Source organism: Myotis brandtii, unplaced genomic scaffold, assembly GCF_000412655.1.
Source record: "Myotis brandtii unplaced genomic scaffold, ASM41265v1 scaffold179, whole genome shotgun sequence".
Lineage (NCBI taxonomy): Eukaryota > Metazoa > Chordata > Mammalia > Chiroptera > Vespertilionidae > Myotis > Myotis brandtii.
In genome coordinates, this window is record NW_005356635.1 from 3321540 (window position 1) to 3329960 (window position 8421).

The following is an 8421-nucleotide window of genomic DNA, read 5'->3' on the forward strand; positions in this document are numbered from 1 at the left end:
CTCAGCCAGTGTAGATACCCTATCTAATAAATAGGTAATATACAAATTAACCATCACTCCATCACAAAGATGGCAGCACCCATAGCGGCCAGGGCAGGATGCTGGCAGTGTTGCCCTGGTGATGTGAGTCCAGCGTCCCATGCCCTGGCCGCGTGGAGGGAGGGAGGGGCCTCTGGGGATGACACGAGCCCAGCGTCCTGTGCCCCGACCATGGGGAGGGAGGGAGGGGCCTCTGGCCTGAAGCCGGGGTGCGGGATGCTGGCGTCATTGCAGGCCAGGCTGAGGGACCCCCCCAAACCCCCCCACCTCCCATGCACGAATTTCGTGCACCAGGCCTCTAGTAGATATAGATATAGATAGATATAGATATAGATATAGATATAGATATATATGTAGATATATCATACACAATATTTTGTCTAAATAGAGTTTATTATTTTCAGGGGAAATATATTATTTGGTGCTTAAGTATCCAGTTTGTGAGCAATCCACAATCCCCATCTATGTTCCCCTTCTACTCTTCTGGCTAGATGCCTTTTGGCCATTTTGCTCCTTGGGAATATTTCCAGCTATGGGTAAATAGGGGGGACAAAAAAGGTGAATTTCAAATTAGTCATTTGGCCTGCTTGCTATTAGCCTTAGGGAAGGTCTGTTGGGAAAAACAGTGATAATTAGATTTGTGGCTTATTTGTCAGCCTCAATAATTTTTTTACTTTACTTCTAGTATTGCCATGGATAATGTAGAATTGGTGTTACTGCTTAAATGCCACCATTGCTAAGCTTGACTTGTTTTTATTGAGTATGTCATAAATATTCATTGATATTTATAGTAGAGCATATTCACAGTCATAACAAGTTTGGGTCCAAAGGTCCCTGTTTAGTTTTTACACAGCCATTTTTGTGCTGTTTTCGTTTTCCAGCTGATCTGTGCTATACAAGAGTATATTCAGGATTTGGTTCTTTGAGCACAGAAAGTTTTCCGTTTCAACCGAAATTTCTAAATTGCAGAGGCAGAAATTTGGGGATGACATGTACTAAATCTGTTATGTTCAGAGAATAAGCTTCATTTGAAAAAAAAAGCAAGAACATTTAGGTATGTTCTAAATTGTGATGGAAACTTTGAATGTCATTTCTATTTTCCAAGCAAACGTCACCACATGCACTGGGAGTTTTCTTACATCTGATAGTAAGTACTCAGACCAGGAGGACGTCCTCCCTCACCAGGCACACACTCACTGTGCACTCAGTGGATTCTTCCTGAGCCTCTCAAAAAGCCCAGTATTGAATTACAAAAAGTACTAAGCCCTTCCCGGAAGACTGCTGAAAACCATGTGGAATATTTTACCCTGCAATGTGATTGCGATTTAATGGCACTGCCTTAAAAAAAAAAAATACAGTTGTTAGACAAACCCTGCTCATTGTCTTGTTTTACCAGCAAATCCTGGCACACATGTTTTACAGAAGCATAATGGAATTCATTACCACTGAGGGGCAAGAGAGTTGTTGTTAAAGTCAGCTGTACTTTGGGTAGAATCAGTGAGCAAAAAGTAAACTTTTCAGTATTCTTTATACTAAAGGATAAATATCTCTTGAGTATAGTCAAATGTAGTTAAAGTCAAGGCCTGATTATTAAATCTGAACCAAAATAAAGAGAAGTTACCCTGAATCATAATTATATTATTTGCTCATAAAACCATCCCAAATTTTCCATAAATAAATTGAAAAGCTGCCACTAAATAGTGCAGAGAGGAGTCAAGATACATGGGGTAGGTAGCTTAGCTTTTCCAGGTGTTAGGGTGTGGGCATAAAGGGAGTGGTAAAATCAAGGGTAACTACTTATGGTTTCTACTTAAGCAACTATGTAGATAGTGGGGTGCCATTTACTAAGTGGGAGGAACAGGATTTGGGAGACAAGAATGATGAAATGAAAAATTCAGTTTGGATATGTAAAGGGAGTCTTTAGATGTTTAAGTAGCAATATCAAATGAGCAGTTTAACATGTGAGCCTGACCCTTGGGGGAGAGACATGGGACGGACAATAAGGCAGAAGGTTATCTAAAGCTTCACTATTGAATATAAGTGCTATAACTATTTGGAAGATACATTCTTTTTTTTTTTTAGGTTAAAAAGTTCTCATCTATTTCCAGTTTGCTAAGTATCTTCCATTATTTTGTTTTCTAAGACTTTTAAGATTAAAGTAGAACACAGAAAGAAAACGGCACTGTGGTAGTCTGCTAATGGCTCCTAAAGATATGTTCAGGTTCCATCATGGCGTCAATGCAGAAACAACTGCAGAAAGAACTGTTGGCTTTGCAAAATGACCCACCTCCTGGGATAACTTTAAATGAAAAGAGTGTTCAAAGTTCAATTACACAATGGATTGTAGACATGGAAGGTGCACCAGGTACCTTATGTAAAGGGGAAAAATTTCAACTTGTATTTAAGTTTAGTAGTCAATATCCTTCTGACTCTCCTCAGGTCATGTTTACTGGTGAAAATATTCCCGTTCATCCTCATGTTTATAGCAATGGTCATATCTGTTTATCCATTCTAACAGAAGACTGGTCCCCAGCGCTCTCCGTCCAATCAGTTTGTCTTAGCATTATTAGCACGCTTTCCACCTGCAAAGAAAAGAGACGACCACCAGATAATTCTTCTTATATTCGAACATGTAACAAGAATCCAAAAAAAAGAAAATGGTGGTATCATGATACTTGTTGATGCCACTATTATCAGCCTCCTACTAGAAGATAGTTCTACTGAGAAAATGAGCACTTTGATCATTCAGTCTTTGAACTTTAACCTTTGACTGGAAGTGACCTATAGGCAATGAAGACTCTACTTCGTTTTACTGCATTTTTACTCATGTGCATTCTGGGTGCATGTTGATCACTGATTCAGTCCAAGCAACTGACATGCTTTTATTAGTCATACAGTATTAATGCAGGTGTCAGGAAATGTCAAATATAATTCCATTTTTTATTTTTATTTTTTTAAGCTTTTGGAAAAGTTCCAGGTCATCATGTATTGTGCAATAACATGACTTCCTTGATGTTTTGAGACGCTCATTGCTGGCAATGGATGTCATAACAGGAAAATTTTCATTAACTCCTGCCACCCAGTAATTAATGCATGATAGGGCCTATGAAATTAATGTAACGGTTCTCGTGGGATTATAAATAAAGTGAGGGACCCAACATTACTTTGAAAGTCACCCCAACTTGTTTCTATTTGGATTCTATGCACTGTGATACTAAGGTTAACAGCATGAATTAACATGCATTTTCAAAGGACTGTAATGAAAGATCATTGCATATTTATTGAATTGTTCATATCTACTGTCAAGTTGTTTTGACATGAAAGGTTTTCAAGTAACATTGGCAGAGAGGCACAATATGTTATCCCTATGGTGAAAATAAATTCATTTGTTGTAAAAAAAAAAAAAAGATATGTTCACATCCAAATACCCAGGATTTGCTGCTCTCTCATACTGCCACATTATTGGAATAAACAGTCATATATGATTCAACCCTGTCTTAATTGGCTCAAGTGGTGACAGGCAGCCCGACCCCTTGGTTGTCTGGTTACACTCTCTCAGCTCTTTCAGTCTCTGCAGCTGGATTGTTTCGGCCAGGTCTACTTGATGTGGCAAAGTCTTGCTGCTCTGTGTTTATAGATGACACTCATAACTTAAATCAGGTTTAGCAGGAAAGTAAGGCATATGACAATTTCAAGAGCTCAGGGGTTGGGAGATTATAAGAAATTAAAACACCACTTCTTGACTGTTTAACTACTGTTACTGTTGATATTTTTGGTTAAGGCTAATGTTCCCTGAGTTTATATCAATTGAATATGAAAGGCCTTTATTTTATCTCAACCAAAGCTGTCACCATGACTTCATCCTATTGCTTTTTAAACTCTTCTTCCTACATCACACTCTTTTTAAGTCCCTAAGGAGGGCCTGGCTGTGCTTTTATCTTTCAGGATATGCCATTCCTTTCTAATGCAAAATGATTTATTCTTACAGAGCACGGGAACTTGATTTAGTCTCCTCCGATAGTTGAAAAAAACCCCTCTCTTTCCTAAATATAGAATTCCAACAGAAGGGAAGGGGCATTTACTAGTGGAATGCAGAATTTTAGCTTCTCTGTCCAGTTAGTCACCCTTTAAGTGCTATGTCAGAGTCTTGACAATGCTGGATTACATCACTGTAGTACTCTGGCAAGACTGTCACAGAATACTGCACAGAGAAACTCCAAGTACACACTCACTGTGACCCATCTAGAGTCACTGTGACTCCTGAAGAGGACTCTCTCAAAGCATGTGTGGCCATCTAATTCTGGATTTTGCAGTGAAAGAAAACCCTCTTGCTTTCCCCTTCTTATTTGACATGCTAGATCACAGTCTCATGTGATGCTGGAGGCCAGTGTCCAGATCTTGTCTCCATGATGCGGTGAGAATGCTGGTTCTACAGCAGGAGTAGGCAAACTAGCCAAATCCAGCCCGCTGCCTGTCTTCCTGTGCTCTGTGAGCCAGGAGTGTTTCTTTTCTTATATTTGTAAATGGTAAAAAACAAAATCAGAAGGATAACATTTTGTGATATGTTAAAATTATATAGGCCCTGGTTAGAACTCGGCCAGCGGACTGAAGGGACAAGGATTTGATTCCCAGTCAAGGGCACATACCTCTGTTGCCAGTTTGCACCCCACCCCTAGCTGAGGTGCATATAGGAGGTAACCAATTGATGTGTCTCTCTCATGTGGGTATGCCCCCCAACACCCCTCCATTCCACTCTGTCTGAAAATCAATGAGGGAAAAATATCCTTAGGTGAGGTTTAAAAAAAAATTATGTGAAATTCAAATTTCAATGATTATGAATAAAGTTCTATTGGAGCATGGCCATGCTCATTCATTTACATATTGTCTATGGTTGCTTTCACTACAGTGACAAGATTAAGTACTTGTGATAGAAGACCCTGTGGCCCCCAACACCTGACACATTCACTATCTGGCCCTCTGCAGAAAGTTTGTAGACTTTGCTCGAAAATCATAGACTATCCACTGCATGACTGCATTCAGTTCTCAGAGGGCATGAATTAAAACCTCTACCAGGGGAGTGAAAAACAAAGTAACTCCTCTGTGATGATTGGTGGTCTTTGGAAAACATAAATCTTTGTTCCTTTATAATTTCCTAACACATCTATAGCTTATTCCAAGAGAAGAATGTCTAATATATATTTACAACCATGTTCAGGGATTTAAAATATATATATATATATATATATATAGTGGTAATATGCAAATTACCGGTCATCACAACTGGCTCAGGAGGAACTGCACACGCAGATGGGTGGGAGGTGACTGTGTGCCGCCCCCAGCCCCAGTGACACACACCAGGGGTGGGAGTGTGCTTTGAGAGGCTGCGGCACGGCTTGGAGCACACCCCCAGTGGGTGGCAGCAGCAGCTCGAGCAAAGCAGCCCCTGTCCCAGGTGCCTGGCAGCGGCTGGAGCAAAGCAGCCCGGGTCCTGGGTGCCAGAGGGAAGCCAGTGCCAGCAGCCAGGGGAAGGAAGGCCTATTGTTGCACGAATCTTCATGCATCGGACCTCTAGTAAGAAATAAAAGGAAAATATATATTTTGTGTGCATTATGATGTATGTAAAACAAGTCCTAAGAAATCAAAGACACCACATTCCTAAGAAACTCCTTCACGTAATCTAACTGTACTTAATTCTGTAATGTGCTTGAAAATGCATTATATATGTACATATATTTCATGTACATGTGCTTGTGCATTTAATATATAAAGCTTTCATGAAATAACAAGGCTTTGTTACTTTTTAAGTTTTTTCTACCACCAGAGTGGCTGGATTTAAAATATCATTGAATTTTAGTGTAAGAGAAGAAGGGGCAAGGTTTAATAAAATACAGAATTAAGGCATCATATGTCAAGGATGTGATTCTCTAGACATTATCCACCTAAAATTCCAACACATATGTCAGGACAACAAAAGCATCCTACTCCAAAACTCAGTACTTCAGAATATACCAGTGATATGAGAAGCTTCATATTGTGGCCAATAGCCTTACCAGACACTATGTATGTCCTACCCATAATTACAGTTTTGGATATTTTCACTCCTCTTCCCTGGCTGACCTCAGAAACCACTTCAAAGTTGTTTCTTCTCTAAAGTCAATTTCTAAGGTGGTTAGTGAGATTGGCTATAGTGCACTGAAGTCCTCCCCATGTGCTTATAGCTCTAGCCCACACTCTGCATGCTCTTGAAATTCTACCTACATTGTATCACCACTTTCTACACATAGGGATTCATCTTTGAATAGCCTCTGAGACCTCATCTCAAAGAAACTGGAGGTCTTCCCAAATCTCTTAGATGTATCTTTCACCCATGTTTAAAAAATCATCATGCTTTCTGCAAATGTTCATAGTCATATGAACATCCATTGACTGCAATTGGATACAGTCAATACTTGTTTAAAAAGCAACATGTAACACTTACAGTGACCAGTTTGGTATTAAAGTACAGACATCTATCTCTAAAATCGTGACAACTATGGCTACTTGGTCATTGCCACACTGCTTCTGTCTTGGCCTTCTCTTGGATCTGCATCTATGTGGGTTCTCACTTTTATCTGTTCCAGCCCTGGTTTTCTCAAGATCCCTGGAAGTCATCAACCAGAAATGTAAGATATGCCCATCATTCCTCTTTTATTCTCTATATACATTCTGAGAAGTTCTGATTACTAAATGCCTTTTTATATCTAACAACTTTCTTTATCCTTGTAACTACTACCTTAATTTGTCACCTTGGGGCTAGACTATGCAATTGGCTCCTATGTAGGTTTTCTAGTTCCCATAATCTGGAGTCCATGGACTCATCAGAAGACCATGCGTTGGATTCAAATTGTCTCTAAGTCTTCCAAAATTGTGCCCATACCTGGTGTTTCAAATGATTAAAGGGTTAGAGGCCTGGAATGCTAGTTGTTCATTGATATATAAGTGTCTTGGGGCCATCAGTTTGGTTTTGGTTGGCTGAGATACAATTATATTGGAGCAGGGCTGATAGTGACTGATTTCTTTCTGCCTTCTTTCTCTGCAGGATTGCCTTCAGGGCACTTATCACTTGCTCTAGTAGGCTATAACTTCATAAAAGGGGTGGCAGGATTTCCAACTACTTCACTGCAGTTGGAATGACTGACAACTTATTTCATTAATTGATAAATTGGTATGAAAAGTATGGGGCTGGAAGTTAGTAATGTGTGTATCTGATTTTAAAAGATGTGTAACAATTTTGAAATCTGTTTATCTGTTAACATGCATATGAGTTTTAAAATCCATGGTTTGTTATACTTGCCAGGTGATATATGATTTGTAAATGCTTGAGTTTAGTTTGTTGGTGTTAAATGATCTGCTTTTGAGATTAGATGAAAAGTGTCATGGTTTATGTGTTAAAGATGAGGAGTAAGAAGTATGTAAACATCAGAAAGGGTAATACCAATGTCAGTGACATAGAGATGAGGGAAGAAGTGCATGGTGATGTAAAAGGTAACGGAGATGTCTTTTTATCGTCATCATGCTTATGTTGTATCACAAATCAGTGAGCTAGATACCAGATGCCTTAACAAGCCAATTAATTAGGAGTCGTTTATTGCGCACAGGTTCAGAGCAGATTACCTCTGTCAAATTCTGAACAACCACAGGAAGGAGTATTTCCTTTTTATATCCTTCTAGTTCTTTGTGTAAGTTATTTTTGTAGACAGCTTGTGACCTTGAGTACATATCATATCTAGCAAACACCTGTCATATCTATACAGACACCTGTAACCTTGAGTATCATATCTATACTGGCACCTGGCATCAATATCAGCATATCAATCCCTTATGTTAATAGCTAGTTTGCAAGGTCAGACAATTAAGTTTATCTTTTCTATTCAAGCAAAAAACAAAGTTATTTTACAGTCTAAAAATAACAGAGGGACTAGCAAAAATAGCAGAGAATTTCAAAACAGCAAAGAATTCTAAAACAGCAGTTTCAAACAGCAGTTTTTCCAAAGGAGGGATTATTATTATGCTTCACTTACTAGAAAAAAATATCAAACCTCTGAATTTACTGACATTTGTGTTTAGGAAAAGACTTAGTAAAAAAGAGAGAGGAGAGGAGAAACCAAGATGGCGGCATAGGTAAACACTGGAGATTGCTGCCTCGCACAACCACTTCAAAAATACAACTAAAAGACAGAACGGACATCATCCAGAACCACAGGAAGGCTGGCTGAGTGGAAATTCTGCAACTGAAGGAAAGAGAAAAACATACCGAGACTCAGAGGAGGTGCAGTGCTGAAGTAAATACAAAGGTGCGGAGGTGCATGCGGAGAGGGCTGGCGGCTGAGGACACGATTGTCT

The 8421-nt window shown here is 39.3% G+C and overlaps 1 pseudogene; it reads left to right on the top strand.

Moving 5' to 3' along the window:
- Nucleotides 1–2265: 2265 nt before the first annotated feature.
- Nucleotides 2266–2721, top strand: LOC102259477 (annotated as a pseudogene).
- The last annotated feature ends 5700 nt before the right edge of the window (nucleotides 2722–8421 follow it).